Raw genomic sequence first — 18,475 nt, 5'->3', positions numbered from 1 at the left:
GGCCCTCCCTCTGTGTCCTACTTTCTACAGTTAGTTCCCACCTCCTAAAATTTCCAGAACTTCCCAAAAGAATGGCACCAGTGGTGACCAAGTATTCAATACAAAAGCCTGTGGAGACATTACACATTAAAAGCCTCATGCTTTCGTGTGTGTGTGTGTGTGTGTGTGTGTGTGTGCGTTTGTGTTTGGCAAGCAACAGAAGCTCAGCAGGTATTAGTCCCCCACAAACACCTACCTTAATGATTAGGAAACCACAGAAAATGTAGCCTTGGTCCCATTCCATGCACTCCTGGTCCTCTAGAGCTGTGCGGGTCCACATGGCCCACACTGCCACGGGGTCTGAGTTTTCTCTCTCATACTGGCTAGGAGTTAGCCATTCTTTGCTGCCTTGATATTGCTATTCATTCATTCCCGGGAACACTTACCTATACCTAACGGGATCGGTGTGGAAGACCATGTGGGACCCATGGGCTTTCCCGTGAATGCTGTGTGAGCTTCAGTCTTGGTCTGCCATCGGGGTGTTGTCAGGGGTGGGCTGGGAAGAGGCTTCAGCGGGCAGGGAAGGGGCAGGCACCATGCGGAAGCACAGCACAGACAACAGGGTAGTAGCAGCACAGGACACCGAGTCTCGGGATCCTATAAATGGTTTCTGTAAAGGTGGGTGACGGCAGAGACACAAGCGTGAAGTATGAGGCATGGAAGCCAACCCCTGCCTCTGGGCTTGGGAGAGGAGATGGCTTCTAGAATGACTGAAGCGGCACAATCCGGGCTAGATGACGAGGCCAAGAAGGCTGTTTGAAAGAGAGGCAACACGTTACCGGTGAGGAGAGGCAGTGGTGCATGATGACATGAACACAACGTTGAGCCGGAAGGCTGGTCAGCTCCACAGTTCATCGCTGCAAGCAGTGGGTAGCTCATCTTCCAAGCTTTTGTGTACAGAAGAAGAAAAAAATCAAACCCCAGTATCCTTTGGTCACAGAATGCTTGTTCCATTTTACTTTCAACATGGGAAGATCTTTTAATCTCAACGGAACAGAAACATAGCTCAACGATGAGCTTTGCCCTTTTTGTTGTTGTTGAAACAGTGTAGCCCAGGGTAGCCCAGGCCAGCCTTGAACTCCTGATGGTTCTGCCTCCATTTCCCAAGGGCTAGGATGACTTGCATGCATCACCACATCCACGTTTAAACTTGTCATTTTTAAACGTTTTTCTTTGTATTTTATGTGTATGGGTGTTTCGCCCGAGCGCACACCTGTGTGTGCACATGCATATCTGGTACCCACGGAGGCCAGAAGAGGGCGTCAGATCCTCTGGGACTGGAATTACAGACAGTTGTGAGCTGCCGTGTGGGTGGTGGAAACTGAACCCAGGTCTTCTGCAAGAGCAGCCAGCACTCTTAAGCGCTGAACCATCTCTCCAGCCTTTAACATGTCATTTTAATTCTAAAGTCGTCCCCTTTACTTTCCTGCTAATAAAAAAGTACAGTGGGCTCTCCATGCTCTGGGTTCCACATACAGAGTCTAACCACCACAGACTGAAAACACTCAAAAAAGTAAAACAAAACTTTGCAGACCATGTAGGGACATGGGGGGGGGGTTGCTCTCTAAATGGTACAGTATGAGAAGTATTAATACGTATGTGGCATTGGGCATTCCTTCCCACTCCCAGGAGCTCTTTCTCTCGTTCTTAATGAATCTATGTTCACTCTGTGTTAAAGCTATTTATACAGCATCTACATGGCGTGGAGTATCATGTCATCTAGAGATGGTTTAGACTGTGTGGGAGGGTATGTGGACATGACACACAGACATTACTCCACCTTATGTCAGGAACTCAGACTGGTACCCGAGAGAAGTCCTAGCACCCATCCCTAATGGACACTGAGAGATGGCTGCATCTGCTCACCTGTGCCTCTAAGGGGAGGTGAAGAGGTTGTGGTACTGCAAATTATGTTAGGTACCAGGTCTGTGCGCAAGAAGAATGTGGCTCGCTGGGCATGGCGGTGCATGTCTGTAATCTCATATTTTGGGAGGCAGAGGCAGGTGGGTCTCTGTGAGTTTGAGGCCAGCCTGATCTACATAACAAATTCAGGCCAGCAAGGGCTGCATGGTGAGATCCTGTCTCAAAATATAAAAGGAAGGATGTGGCTCCTTTTGTAAACTATCCTTCCTGGAGACCGATGCTGGCTAGGGAGGCAGAGAGCTGGTGGCAGGAGAGAGCTGCCTGCCTGTGGCTCCTAATCTATCAGAGCTGACAATCCACACCCCCCATGAGGGTTTCAGTCCCAGCTGCTGGGCAACAGCAGGTACTGAACAGAAGTTCCTCCCTGGGCCTCATACTCCCCTCCTAGGTCAATAGACAGAAGGGGCTCTGTCAGCCAGGTTAGGACAGGAAAGATTAATGGAGCAGGTGCAGGTCGGGTAGGACAGCCACCTGGCCTGACAAGGTCCCTCCTAGAGACTGAGTGCCTGACCCAGGCCAAGAACCAGATGAGATATCACCCAGCTGGGCTTGGTCTTGGCCTCGGCTGTCCACTCGTTCCTGCCCTTCACCTGGCCACACCTGGTCGCATCCAACTGCACCTGGCCTCCCATAGAGGGAAACAGAGGAGTCCCTGTGTCACCCAACTTTGAAAGAAAATGTCTTTCTTGTTTTTCAATGTCCCAAGTAACTCACTACTGAAAAGTAGGAGTTTTGTTTTTGTTTGAGACTGGGTCTATGTAGCTCAAGCTGGCCTGCAAGCTGCCATCCTCCTGTCTCAGCCCTCTGAGTGTTGGGATGATCACTTTGCAAAAAAAGTATAGTCACCCAGTGAAGCCACCATTCCTATTTGGTAGATTTTCACTGTCAGCAATGGTACAGCAAGACCCACAGTGCTGTTGGCAGTCTGAATGTTCTTCTTTACCCATTGAACCTCCGCTAAAGTAAAGCTAGACCCTTAGCTTTGATGCAGAAAAAAGATTTCATGGGATAGGAGAGATGGCTCAGCAGCTACAAACTCACACTGTTCTTGTAGCAGACTCAAGTTCAGCTCCCAGCACCCATGTCAAGTAGCTCACAATTGCCAGTGAGTCCAGCTCCAGGGGGAACAGTGTGGCTCCTCAGGCACACAGGCACACCCACACACAGACACAAAAAAGCATACATAATAAAAACTAATAAAATCGCTGGGTATGGCGGTCTCTGCATTTAATCCGGCAGTTAGCTGGCAGAGGCAGGCAGATCTTTCTGAATCCAAGCCAAACTGATCTGCCTAGAGAATTCCAGGCCAGAGATACATAGTATGACCCTGTCTAAATAAATAAATAAAAAGAAATCTTACAAAAAAAGAATTCCAGGAAAAGATAGTATGAAGCAAAGTTGGAGTTTATTAAAAGGAGGTTTTTAAAAATAAATTTTTATTTTACATCTATGGGTGTTGCACTTACATTTCTATCTGTGTACCATGTGCGTTCCTGGTGCCCTCAGAGGGCAGAAAAGGGCACTGGATCCTCTGGAGCTGGAATTAGAGATGGTGGCGAGCTGCCCTGTGGGTGCTGGAAGTCAAACCCAGGTCCTCGGAAAGTTCAGGCAACACTCTAGTCACGGAGCAATACCTCCAGTTCCTAACAGAAGATTTTAAAAAACAGACTTCTACACAGAGGTTAAGAGGAAGACACATACTCAAGAAAATAGGACACATCAGAGAGTGTGGGTACCGGTTTCTCACTCAAGTCCTCTTTGTTGTCTTTCCAATAGCTGTGTGTGAGTGTGTGTGTATGTGTGTGGTCAGAGTGAGTGTGCATCTGTGAGTATGTGTGTATGTGTGTCTGTATGTGAGTGTACATGTGTCTGTGTGTGTATCTCTATGTGAGTATTTATGTGTGTATGTGTGAGTGTGCATCTCTGTGTGTATGTGTTCTGTGTGTGTATGTGTATATGTGTGTGTCTATGTGAGTGTGTCTGTGTGTGTTATTTTTGTAGTTTCAGAAGTTATCTTCAAAGGGTTGATAAGGAATTTAAATGATGTCACAGGTGGTCTCTGCAGGGCACTGGACAGGACCACAAGATAAAGCAACATCCAGATCACAGGGACCATCTTTGCATTGTAACCTAACGTTCACAGCTGTATCTGTGAACTCAAGACTTAACCAGGAGAGGAGCGAAGCCACCCTCAAGACCTCAGGCCTTTAGCACTGTTTATTGCTTCTCAGCATTGTTATGTGAAACTGCCTCTACACAGAAGACAATCTGGGCTAGGGACACCCCTCAGAAGGTAAAGTGCTTGTCCCACAGGCATGAGGAGGTCCGCATGAGAGGCAGGCTTGTGGGGGAGCCCACCTGTAACCCCGGAGCCTGGAGGCAAAGACGGGAAATCACTGGAACAAAGTAGCTAGCCAGACTAGTGGAAATGGCGAGCTCTGAGCTCAGTGAGAGCCCTGCCTCGGAATCTCAGATGGAGAGGAAGTGAGGAAGACACCTGACAGCATCAACCCCAAGCCTCCTCGTGAATACACGCACTCAAGCATGTGTACCCCACATTTGTGGAAACACTCCTACATCTGTAAGAAAGGTCTTCTTCCCAGCAACCTTCACAACAAATAGCATTAACTAGCCTGATTTTTTTTTTTTTTTTTTGAAACAAGGTCTCACTATGTAGAGTCCAGGCTGGCCTTGAATTCACAAAGATCCATTAGCTTCTACCCCCTAAGAGCAGGAATTAAAGGTGTGTGCCATCCACCTGGATGTGCAAGTGTTGATTCTCTGATGACAAGAGAGTGTGACCAGGTTCCTGAATGTCTGGTTCTGTTCCAGATGAGCACTTCCACACATGCTGTCATCCTCAGAACCCATGGTGGGAGACCTTGATCCCAGGACCTCCAAAGAGAACTAAAATTCATGCGTGTCAAGCCCTCTGGGTAAAATGCAGAGAGCTGGTGCACACACACACACACACACACACACACACACCCCAACAACCCCCCCACCCCCCGCGTGCTGTGAACTATTTGTAGATTATGTATAAGACCCAACGCAAGATTGGTGCTAAGGAGATAGTTGCTAATACATTATGTGGTCCAAGAACAATCACAAGATGTACACAATCTACACAGATGCAATGTGGACATTGCTCTTTTTTTTTTTTTTTCTTTTGTTTTGTTTGGTTTGGTTGGGTTGGGTTGTTTGTTTTTGCTTGTTTTTGGAGACAGGGTCTCTCTATATAGTCCTGGCTGGAACTTGCTGTGTAGACCAGGCTGGCCTGGAACCCACAGAGATCTGCCTACCTCTGCCTCCTAAGTACTGGGATTAAAGGCGTGCACCACCACTCCTAGCTTACAATGTCATTGTCGAATATCCTCGATCCAAGGATAGCTGAATCCCCAAGTGAGGAACTCTAGGATACAGAGGGGCTGACCATGTACCGTTTTATTATTTCTTTAAGAAAATGCCTCGGTGTGGAACTGCTGGGTCATATCCGTGTGTTCTGAATGGCTTGTGGGTGTTTGGCTGGGCCTGGAAGCCTGGAAGCAGTCTGTTCTCGCTGTACAAGGGGGCTGGGGGGTGGAAGAGGGCAGCGCATGCTCAGAGGTTGGAGTTCAGGCCAATAGAAAATGAGTCCCACCCTCCTCGAGCGAGCGGGTCATCCAGCTTCCATCCTGGTAGGAACGCTGGACAGGTTGGTGCTTGGAAAGTGAGTCCTCCGATTTGCACGACAGTCTAGAAGTCACAGTAGAGAGGTCAGAATTCCCCAGGGGAGAGAAAGTCCTAGAAGGCTTCTTAGACCGGAGGAGGAGGTCGTGACTCAGGGATAGTGTTCCAGGTGGGGGAAGAGGGAAATGGAGGCAGAGTCTGCCCTTGACCATGGCTCCCTCCTACACATATTAGGTGAGTTCTCAACAGGTTAAAGGTCCCTCACATGTCCAGACCTGAACTGAAAACAATTATTAGCTGTGTTACTTTGGGTGACTCCCTGTCCCACTCTGCCCCTTGGCCTTCCCGTTAGCACCATCACTTGTGACTGTGGGTACTGAAGGAGTGGCACGGGGTCAGCCTTTGGAAGTGGTGATCAGTCCAAGGGATGAACCATCAAAAATAAATAAAAAAGGAAAAACTTCTTTCTAATGACTGTCCCTAAGCTGAAGCGTATTGTATCTTCATGCTCCCATTCCAAAACTTCTTTCCTACCTTCTGGACAAAGAGGACCAGCTGAGATTGTTCCAAAGCATCAAGACAGGGAGCCCTGTGGGGTACACCTGGGGTCCTGCAGGCTTGGGAGAGCCAACTCTGAAGCCGTGGAGATGAAAGGCAAGGACTCCCAGGGCCCCCCTGCGGCTGCCCCTCCATTGGCCTCCTCTGCATGGGGCAGCCAGCTGGTCCCTGACCTTGTGCTTCTGACAATGATTTAACCATGAGGCAGAGGTTGGGGGGTGGGGAGGGACCTGTGGAGCTGTCGGTTGCTGAGGGGATTCAGCCTGGTTCTTCTGCTCAGTTCTAATGAGGTGAACCAGGACTCAGGAAGAGGCCAGGGGACCTTCTGAGTGAGTCTGCTGTCCCTCCCTCCCTGACATTCCCCAGCACAATAGGAAGAACACTACGCCTCCAAAGTCAAGTGTCAGATTTCCCTTCCCTGTCAGAATCGCCTTCCCTTGGCGTAAACTCAGGCAACTGAAATATTGTCATCCTTCTCTTGTCCCATGATGAGAAGGTGCTGGTCATAGCATATAGTGAAAACAGCACTGCCTGGGAATCCAGGAATTCTGGTTCATACTGAAGCTGCCCTGTGTCTGTGCTGAGACCCCAGTGCAAAGACCATGGGAGAACATACATGCACGAGGAAAGCAGCCACGTTGGGGACACCGGTCATCTGAAGCGTTCACATACTGCTAAGTCATACTTACTATTTCAGTGCAGCAGCGGAGATGAAGCCTTCCTCCCTCTGTGTTGCTAGTTTTAATTTTGGTTGTTTTTTGTTTATTTTTGACACGTGGTCTTATGCAGACACAGCACACAGCCACAGATGGCCTTGATCTCCTGATCCTCGGCTTCCACCTTCTTATGCTAATGACAGGTGTGCATCACCAAGCCAGGCAAGACAGGATTTTCCAAGCGATGTTGGAGATTCAGATTTGGAGGTGATATCATGTCACTGTTAGCAACTGATTGGAACAGCAGCAACAAACCAGACTGGGCACAGTGGCATACACCTGTAGTTCTGCCACAAAAGAAGTGGAGGCAGGAGGGTGAGGTGTCCAAACTCAACTCCGGCTGCACAGGAAGTTTGAAGCCAGCCTCAGCTACGTGAGCTGAAAAGAATATGGGTGCTGGAGAGAAGGCTCGGTTGGTAATGGCGAGCATGTGTGGTGTGAGAACCGGAGTTTGGGTTCCTGGCACCTATTCTAAAACGTAAAAAACCAGGCAAGGCAGCATATGCCTGACACCTCACTGGCTGGTTACCTAATCAAATCACAGAGCTGTACGTTCAGTGAGAGCGCTCAAAAAATAAGGGAGAGAAGTGATCAAGAAAGACCCTGAAGGCAGGCACATGGGCGCATGTCTGTAATCCCAGCACTCAGGAAGGCAGAGGCAGCCAGATCTCCATGAGTTTGAGGCCAGCTTGGTCTACAAAGAGAGTCCAAGACATCCAAGGCTACACAGAGAAACCCTACCTTGGGGGGGACAGGGGAAGAAAGACCCAAAAAATCAACCCTGTGGCCTAAACACACACACACACACACACTTGAGCACCTACCCAAACAAATACATGCATTCACACAAACAAGTGCATACACACACAGAATTCAAACAGAAACAAAAACATATAAAAATTTTAAAGCTCCCATAGTATGCAGCACTCAGGAAGCAGAGACAGGCAGATCTAAAGAGTTAAAATGCAATTCAGGCCAAACAAAAGAAGTCCATATGTAGCTTTGCAGTACAGTCTTGACCCCACTAAGGCTACAAGAACAAGAATGGGGTATTAGTTAGCATAATCCCTTTGCCTTGGTTATGGAAACTGAGGCTGGAGTACAGGAAGGTGAAGGCACAAACTGGTTAGCAGCCCACCCGGGTGCAGAATCCACCTCTTCTGAACTTAGCCTGTGCTTTCACCCCAACTTGCCAGGCTGAGGGGGTCAGCGGGCAGGCACTGAAAATCCTGAGGGGCAAACCTGAGGCTGGACTCATCTGAGGCACCCTAAGTCCTCTGTGCACAGAGAGGCCCCTCATGCCTGTGTGCAGAGCAGCCATGAATCTTTTCTTATACCACTAATGTCCCCTCTTTCAGGATCCCAGATCAAGCTCCTATAGCCAACCATGCAAGGAAGGCAGGAAAAACTCTAGTCTCCTGCTTCTGTCTAAAACTATCGGGAAAGCCACACGCCATGACCTATGGCCAAGGTGGGGCTGAGGGAGCAGTTGGGACAAATGTGTTGGTAAACACTGATTTTCATTTTATTCTTTCCTTTATTATTTTTATCATAATAAAAATGAAACCCCAAGCCCCATGCATGCCAGGCAAGAGCACACCAGTCAACAAGACCATCGTCTTCATAAGCACTAATTTAAAATACATTTGTTTAGTGTGTGTTCTTATGTTTGTGTGCGTGCAGGGGTGTTCCATAGCACAGACTCAGGCATCAGAGGACAACTTTTAAGGGATAGTTTTCTCATTCCATCAGGTGGGTTCCAGGGATTGAAATCAGTCACTGGGTTTGTCTGCTGAGTTGTCTCGGTGACCTAGGATACTTTAAAAAAAATTTAAAATAAAAACTGGGTGATTTAAATTTGCTGTAAATTCCTGGGCTTTGTGTGTTTTCCGTTAGTAAGGAATTGCTCTATGGTCCTCTAGTCCATTGCCTCTCAACCTTCCTCATGCTACAACCCTTTAACATAGTTCCTCATACTGTGACGGCCCCAACCATAAAATTGTTTTCATTGTTATTTCATACCTGTTACTTTGCTACTGTTATTAATCACAATGTAAATATCTGTGTTTTCCAGTGGTCTTAGTCCCCAAAGGAGTCGCCACCCACAGGTTGAGAAGTACTGCTCTAGTCCTTTATGGTGTCATAAAGGACTAGACAGTGACTCCACCAGTGAAATATTACACCAGCATGAGTACCTGAGTTCCATCTCAGCACCAACATAAAAGTCAGGCACTGCACTGGGGAGGCAGAGACAGGAGGACACTGGGACTCGCTGGTCAGCCACTCTACCCTACTTAAGGGCCACATTCAGTGAGAGACCCTACCTCAAAAAAACAAAGTGGAGTCAAAATCAAAAGTCAACTTCCTAAACAAACCCGTAACGAATGAGCAAGCTGATCCAGGTGTGGTAGCTCACATCTTTCATCCCAGCACTGGGGGGGCAGAGGTGGACAGATGTTCCTGAGCTTGGGGCCTGCCTGTTTTGCACAGCAAGTTCCAGGATAGCCAGGGCTACAAGGAAAGACCTTGTCTCAAAAGAAAAAAAAATTGAAATAGTAATAAAAAGCCTTCCAACTAAAAAAAAATTTTAGGAGCAGATGGATTTACACCAGAACTGCAACACACTTTCAAAGATCTACAGTCTTTAAACTATAGAACATGGAGGAGGAGGTGGAGGAGGAGGAAAGAAAGGAGAGGAAGGAAGGAAGGAAGGAAGAAAGAAAGAAAGAAAGAAAGAAAGAAAGAAGCATTTCCAAACTTCTCCTAGGAAACCAGTATCACTAATAACCAGATCAGGTAAAGGTACAAAAACAAAAGACAACTACATGCCAATATAGACTCAAAAATGCTCAATGAAATACTTGCAAACAGCCAGGTGGTGGTGGCACACGCCTTTAATCCCAGCACTTGGGAGGCAGAGGTAGGTAGATCTGTGTGAATTCAAGGCTAGCCCAGTCTACAGAGCTTCAGAATAGCTGGGGCTGTTGTGCAGAGAAACCTTATCTCAAAAAAACAAACAACTAAAACCAAAATAACAACAAAATAATAACCTTGCAAACAGCTTTGAGGAACATGCAGCAGGTACCACTACAACGCACAAAGGCGAGATGGGAAAAATAGAAAAAAAAAAAAAAAAGAACAGTGTATGAGCTGTGGAGAGAGGCTGACATGGAGATGAGTCAGACCACTGAGGATCGGGCTGATGTGAGTGGCCCACACTGCCACTTAAGACCATAGTGATGGCCAGATTTGTGCTATTGCCGGGAGTCATGCCTGGCCCACATCACTACAAAGGCCACGCAGAGTCTGTGGGCTGGGCTGCCACCAGTGTCCACATCAATGTCTGTAGGCCACCCTGTTGTGGGGAGGCCGTACTGATCTGAGTGGCCTGCGTTGCCACCTGTGGCCATGCTGATGTTCAGGCCCGCAATGGACTTAAAGACAAAAACCACATGATCACCTCAGTAGATACAGAAAAACTTTTGACAAAATCCAGCATGCCTTCATGATAAAAAGTCTTAGAGAATGTAGGACTTGAGGGAACATACCCTAACATAACCAAAACTACACATGAGAAACCCATGACCAACATCATCCTAAATGGAGAAAAGCTTGAAGCAATTCCACTAGAGACAGGGATGTCCATTGTCCCCAGTCCTTGTCAACACTATGCTAAAGTACTATCTGGAACAGTAAGGCAAGAAAAGGAAATTAAAACGCATACAAATAGGTAAAGAAAAAGTCAAATTATCTCTATTTGCAGATATGATACTACACATTAAAGATCCCCAAATATCTACTAGAAAGCTTCTAGAACTGATAAACAAATTCAGCAATGTGGCAGGGTATAGAATCAGCTTGCACAAATCAATCTGTACACACCTCCAACACACAGAGAAGTAGATCATGGACACACTCCCCTTCACTACCTATCTAAGCAAAAACCTAACCAAGGAGGTAAAGGACCACTACATTGAAAGCTTTAAAACTCTGAAGGAAGTGATAGAGAAAGACACTAGTAAATGGAAAGACATCCCACACTCGTGGATTGGTAGAATTAACATTGTGAAAATGACCATTACACCAAGAGTTATTTACAGATTCAGTAAAATCCCAATCAAAATCCCCATCTCATTCTTCATAAAAATAGAAAGAAAAAAAAAAAAAAACTAACCTGAAGTTCTTATAGAACCACAAAAGACCCTGGACAGCCAAAAGCAGTCCTGGGCAAAAGGATGCAATGCTGGGGTATTTCAGCTCCTGGCTGGAAGATGTATTACAGAGCCATAGCGATAAAGGAACTATGTTACTGCACAAATCCAGACATGTAGTCCAGTGCAACAAAAAGGAAGACCTAAACATGAATACATGTAACTTCAGCCATTTACTATTTGACAAAGATGCCCAAAACACACACTGTAGGGGAAAAAAGAAAACCATGATCAGCAAATAGTGCTGGGAAAACTAGATGTTCAGAAGCAGAAAAATGAAATTAGACCTGTATCTATCACCTTGTAAAAAGACTAATACCAAATGAATCAAAAACCTAAACATGAAACACTGAAATACTAGAAGAAAACAGAGGCAGCACCCCACATGATATGTGTGTAGGAAAGGACCTCCTGGGTATGACTCCATTTCTTCAAGAACTAAGGCCAACGAGTGGCTAGTGGGACTTCATAAAAACTAGAAGGCTTCTACACAGCTAAAGAAATAATCCACTGAGTGAAGAAGATGCTCATAGAATGGGGAGAATCTTTGTAAACTATATATCTGACAGAAGATTAATATCCAGGATAAAGAACTCAAAAACAAAACAAAAACTGACCCCTTCAAAAATTGAGATCTGAACAGAGTCGAGGAGGAGGAGAAGGAAGAAAAAGAGAAGAAATATATCAAAAGTGTCCATTGACTCTAGGAATTAGGGAAGTGCAAATCAGAGGAAATTTGAGATTTCATCTCACCTAAGTCAGAAAGGCAAAGAACAGCAGAATGACTTACAATGCTGGAGAGGTTGTGGGGGTTATAAAGAGAACCCTTATTTTGCTGTTGGTGAAATTGCAAACCGGTGCTGCCTCTATGAACATCAATGTGGAGAGTCCTCAAAAAGCTAAAAATAAATGTACACCGATCCAGCTATACCACTCTTCAGCAGATGCCCAAAGGACCCAACATCCGACTCCACACGGAGCAGCTCAGTCATGTTCAGTGATGCTCTGTTCACAACACCTAGGAAGTGGAAACAACCCCAATGCCCTTCAGCAGACAAATGGATAGTGATAATGTGCTTGCATATACACAATGGAATGCTATTAAGGTGTCAAGAAAACTGAAATCATGAAATTTGCAGGTAAGTGGATGGAACTAGAAAACATTCATCTTGGGCGAGATAACCCAGACTCAGAAACACAAACATCACATGTTCTCTCATGGAGGCTCCTAGCTCCAAATCTTCAGATGGAAGCACATATCCTGGAGTAACTGCAGAAATGAGCAAAGCAAAAAGGGACCACTGTGAGGCAGGGGTAGGAATAGAGAGGGGAAAAGCAGGGTACAAGTGATCTGAAGGGGGAAACTGGGAAAACTGGGAGCTCTAATTAGGGAGGGGAGAGAGAGAAAAAAGAAAGGAGGGAGGGGGTAAATTATAGTAAGGATTTCTGAAAAATTCATAAGGAACTAAACTGTTCATTATCTATCTAAAAATACCTATAATCCTGGAAGTCAGTGCATAAACATACATAGTTTAAATTAATTTTCTTCTGGGCTGATAATGCTCCCTCCATGAGCCATAGACCATCAAACACAAACCCCCAGCACCAGACATGAGAAGCCATCTTTTGAGTTGTTAGTCAGGGGTGTCAAAGACACCCCCAAAGCACTCAGGCTATCACTATTGCCCTTGGTTGCCCTCCCCCTGAGGTAGAAAGTAAATCCCTGTTGCTGAAGACACTCTACACTTCAGAATAGCGCTCAGAGACCCCTGACCTAGAACTGACCTGAAAGCCTCCTCCCTGAAGACTAGCTTTCCTAGTGCTAGAAATCCATGCATACCTTCAAAGGAGGGAGGAAAGTCACACTCCTACCCAGCTATGATGCCTGTGGACTACAACAATGACCTAGTATGGCACTATAACCCTAAGGATGTGGTAGTGACACACATGCCTTGTTGGCAGCCATCAGCTCTCTAACTGGATGTAAGACCCTTTAACAAGGGAAATCATGCCTGGTGCTGGAAGGGCTACTGAAGTCATGGATCTTGAAGGAGAACCTACAACAGCAACGTCATTAAACCAACATGTTCCCTAACTGCATACTAAATATTTGTTTGTATATACGCAGATACATGTAGCTCTCACCCCTCATTGAGGAAACCTCTCTTTGCAACAAACGGAGACCACTACAGAAAACCACAACCAATCAAAACGCCCAGTGTGGAGCTCAGTCCCAACAGATACATCTCTAACACAACTCCTGTACGTAAGGCCCAGCAGCGATATGGAAGAGGGTGGGAAGACTGTAAGAGTCAGAGGAATAGGGAGTTTGCTGTGAGACTGTGTCTCCTAAAAATGTCAAAAGTTACACCCACAAAGTCCCACCAACCCAGCTACTGTCCCACATCAGTCATGAATCAAGAAAATCCCCTTCTGGCTAGTCCACAGGCCAGTCTCGTGGGGACACTCCCTCATGTGATTCCTTCTTATATGACTCTGGCTCATGTCACATTGACAAAAGAACTATCCAGGATGGCAGGTAAAGGTGCCTGTGAAGCGAGCTGGGCAACCTGAGTTTGACCTGAAACCAACATAAAGATGAAGGAAAGAACTGACTGACTGCATGCCATGGCATGTACACATCATGTACACACACACACACACACACACACCACCACCACCACCACCACCACCAACACCACCACCAACAACAACAACAATAACAATTCTTCAAAAAGGAATGAATGATAAACAGGAGATTTCTGCACTAAGATTTAGGGCTTAGCTGGGGATGCAGCTCATGGTAGCATAGGATTTGATTTTTTTAAATCTACTTTATTTGAGGTTCCTTATGTCTCTTTCTCTCTTCTTCACCCCAATTTCCTCCAACACCCCAACACCAGGAAGGAGAGAAAGAAGTTTACTGGGGGGTAGGGGGCATAGTTCTCTTTTGCTACTTCCTGCTGGTTAGGGTGTTGGGTTCCTAAATGCCTTGTCTCCCTCCACCCCACCATCCTTAGGTAGATGAGAAAGAAGGTTAATAGGGATGGGGGATGTGGACCTTTTTAGGAGTACTTCCTTGGGTGATTCCACTCTTTGTCATCAGGTTACCAGCGGTCCAGTCAAACAGCAAGCCGGCAAGCCAGCAAGCCAGCAAGCCAGCAAGCCAGCAAGCCAGCAGTAGCAAAAGCAGCAACAAGGCCCAGCAACAGACACAGCAGTGTTCACAGAGTTCTCAGTATTGAAGCGATGCAAAGCCACATCTCTCTGGCTGAGGGCTCCTATTTATACCTTCTTAAAGTCCACACAAGGATGTTTCCGCTGGCCAAAACCACGTCCCCTTGCACAAGACAGTTTTCTGTTGACAAGGATCACAAGCCCTCTCAGGATGCTGTTTATCAGCTATGGACAAAGCATTTCCACAACCCACAGCAAAAACATATCCAAACAACACAACCAAAACTTCCACTACATGGTAGGGCACCTACTTGCCTTATCCAAGACTCTGGCTTTGATCCTCAAAAGACTGTTTGGATAGGTCCCTTTCACTGTAGGAGAAATACTGAACAGAATCCTTGTGAGAAACTTGTGGCTCATAGGAAGGAGAACATCATACTGTAGAGCAAGGAGAGAGCAGCCACAGAGTCCTAGAAGTTAAAAAAGCTGTGTTATCTGGGTGTGGCACATGCATTTAATCCCCACAATAGGGAAGCAGGAAGAGGGATGTGCTAGTTGGAGTCAGCAGGAGGATCTCTGTGAGTTCAAGGCCAGCCTGGTCTACAAAGTGACTTCCAGGACAACCAAGGCTACACAATGAGACCCTGTCTCAAGAAACCACAGGGGAGGGGGAAGAAAGTCAGAAAGAAAGGACAGAAGGAAGAAAGGACAGAAGGAACAAGAAAGACAGAGAGAAAGAAAGAGAAGAAGAAAGGGAAGGAGAAAGAAGGAAGGAAGAAAAGAAAGAGAAGGAAGGAAGGAAAGGAGAAAGAAGGAAGGAAGGAAAGAAAGAAAGAAAGAAACAAACAAACAAACAAACAAAGAAACAAAGAAAGAAAGAAAGAAAAGCTGAGTCTAACTAACCAAGGGAGAGGTTTCAACAGTGAAGGAACTAGTCCAGGGCAGAGAGTCAGAAAATGCTGAGAACACCCAGCCACAACTGGATCAGGGTTCTGAGTCAAGGAAATCAGCTTTTGGCCCACTGGGGTAGAGTAGAGGAAAGCTGGCAGGAGGGTGTCTAGGAAGAGTTGGCTGTGGCTCTATTTGTGGATTTTTTTTTCCTTTCACTCCATGCTTCTTGACTGCTTCAACCTTTATCTTAGACTTCCCACTCTTTCTCCTCCCTTAAGCATCTGACTAACAGGAGACCCTCTGAGAATTACCGGGGGCCATTCTGAAAACAGAAATAACAGGGTAAGAAAAGTGGTACCCGGGCCCTAAGCCAGGGAGGTCCCTAAGTGTCCACATTCTGGAGGGTGTGTCTTCATCTGAGTTCCTCCCCCACAAGCCTGTCCCTCTCTTTCTTTGCCTGAATGTCCCAGGTGGTGGAGGTCAAAGCTGTCTCATCCTTGGGGACTAGGCACATTGGGACCAAAGAGCCCCCAAAAGCCTTTACATGGTGGATGAAAATGCAATATGTCAGTTTGGAGAGGGCATAACAGGTAAAAGTCAACAGGTAAAAGTCCTGACAGATAGCCGACCGCCCTAATCCAAGCCTCAGTCTCTCAGTCCCTGTGTCCTGTAAGAGTCCTATTTAGTTTCCTCTGGACAGGCGGGTTCAGGCAGGGGAGAGAGAGGTGCCGGCGAGCTACAAAGGGGCTCGCTGTGTGGCCTGGAGGAACAGCGTTTTTGAAAGCCGATTTGCTCTGGCTGGGGCTGTGGAGGCCAGAGCTAATTTCCTCCCAAGGGGGTCTGCAGCACTTCTTCCCCAGAGAGGGAAAGCAGAGGGGAGGTGGGGGCTGGGCTCGCCTGTAACTGTCAATCCTCTGCCTCCTCTTGCTCCTAACTCCTCCTGGCAGCCCGTGGCTCCCTTGTGGAGCACAAAGTAGATCCACCAAATAACACAGTGACTCCCCCCTCCCCCAGTTCATCCCTGTTTTCTGGAGAGGAAAAGATGCACTTAGCTTCAAATAAACAAAGTTAAGAGTAACCCTGAGGCGGAGACACCGCTGCCCTGGGGACACGGAAGGAAGCCCTTGCTTGGTGAAGTTGTTTGAACCTCTAGAGACATGGATGCTCTTTATTTGGTCCTCTTCAGGAGAAATGAGGTCCAGGAGATGCCCGGGTTTGCTAACCACTCCAGAGACCCCCAGATTCCACTCAGATTCCTGATGAGGCTGAGTGTTGGTTAGAATTATCTTTTTTTAGAATTAGTTTCTAGGTTTGTTTTATTTTTTTTCCCTAATTGCAGCTAGGCTATAAACTTAAAACTATTACATTTAATTAGTTAAGTGTGTGTGTGTGTGTGTGTGTGTGCTGACACCTGGAGTTCAGAGGGAAGTTTGCTCTCCCCTTCTACCGTATGGGAACTGCTCCTCAGATGGAACTCAGGCTGCTAGATTCAGTGGCAAGAGTTTTTACCCACTGAGCCTTCTCCCTGGCCTTTTTATTTTTATTTTGTACGTCAAGTTTAAATAATAGACTTTCAATAAATGAAAAAAAAAAAAAAAAAGAAGCGAAGGCTAGAAGTGAAGAGCTTTGGGCTGGCCTCTTGGGGACAGAGGTGGGGACAGAGTTGTGAGGAGGAGCTGCCCTCAGCAGCTTGGAGTCTTGGCTGCTCTGCTCAAGTGCCCCATGGGGAGAGGCTCTTAGAACCTGCAGTTCTGGCCAGAGGCACATGCTCACCTCCCTGCCTACATACAGGTCCTCAGGTCCTCAGAGGCACCCTTTTCCTCCCCAGCCCCCTACACACACACACACACACACACACACACACACACACTCACTCACACGCTCAGTCATGCCCACACTCTCACACACACAAATACAAGTTAACACATTCCTTCTCTGCCTCTGTATGTCTGTGTGTCTGTCTGTTTCTCTCTCTCACATACACACACTCACACAGAGGTACCAAGTTCCCTTCTTCTTCTCCCTCTTCCTCTCCCCTCCCTCTTTTCTGCAAGGCCCCTTCAGGAGCAGTCCCTTTGTGAAGTAATTGGATTTCTCCCCTTGTTAGCTTGCAATGAAAATGTCATCTATTCCAGGCCCCCGCCAGGGAGGGGCCAAGCCCCCATTCAGCAACCAAGGCCCAGAGCTGTGACGCTATTCAGGCCTCCCCGCCTCCCAGTGGGGCAGCTGCCGGCTGTCTCCCCTGACAAAGCCCCTCTTCCCCTCTGGCCTGCCAGCATGCCAGTCTGAGAGTCGCCCTGACAGGGCTGGAGGTGGGTGACAGGATCCTGAGAGTTCTGGGGGCCCCTGTGGTCTGGAGAGGAATTTGGTTTTAAGCGCAGCCTCGCCCCATACCACCACCAAATTTGGGTACATGGGGTAGAGCATGAGGAAGGAAACTTGAAAAGTAGGAGAGGCAGCAAAGGACAAATGCTGTTTGGGGAAGATGGGTGTCACCGGGGAAAATAGTTAATCACTGTCAACTTGACTGAATTTTGAATCACTGTGGACATGTGTCCAGGTGACTGTGGTTTCCAGAGAGGTTTAATTGAGAAGGAAAGACCCACAGTGGACGTAGGCGGCACCATCCTGGGAACTGGGGTCCCGCGCTGAATAAAAACAGGAGAAAGTGGGACTTCGGGGAGGACTCAGTCTGCAGAGTGCTTGTTGTACAGTCAGAGCTGAGCTGGGTGCTACCACAGGCCACTCCCTGCTTCCCGACTGTGGGTGTGATGTGATCAACTGCTTCATGCTCCTGCCCCCTTGACTTCCCTGCCCTGCAGGACCTGTAAACTCCATAGCATCACTGTCGACTCATGGGTTAAATACCTGACAGATTCTTGCAGGACGAGGTAACGCAGGCCTTCAATCCCAGCAGAGGCAGGCAGATCTCTGAGCCTGGCCTAGTCTACAAAGTGAGTTCCAGGATAGTCAGGGCTACACAGAGAACCCTGTCTCAAAAAACAAACAAACAAAAAATTGTAAAGCTGGCATGGTAGTGCACACCCATTAACACAACACTTAGAAGTAGTCCCCTATCATGAACTGTCTTTGTGTGTGTGTGTGTGTGTGTGTGTGTGTGTGAGAGAGAGAGAGAGAGAGAGAGAGAGGCGCACACAAACACTTGTGCTCACGTGCGTCCATGTTGTGTTCGTGCATGTGTGTTTGCATATGTGTGAGTGCGTAAGTCTGTACAGGTGAGTGCAGATGTGCGTGCATACAGAGGCCCCGGACGCAATGAGTCAGCTTTTT

Source organism: Meriones unguiculatus, chromosome 16 (genome assembly GCF_030254825.1).
Source record: "Meriones unguiculatus strain TT.TT164.6M chromosome 16, Bangor_MerUng_6.1, whole genome shotgun sequence".
Lineage (NCBI taxonomy): Eukaryota > Metazoa > Chordata > Mammalia > Rodentia > Muridae > Meriones > Meriones unguiculatus.
Note: the sequence above shows the minus strand (reverse complement) of the source record.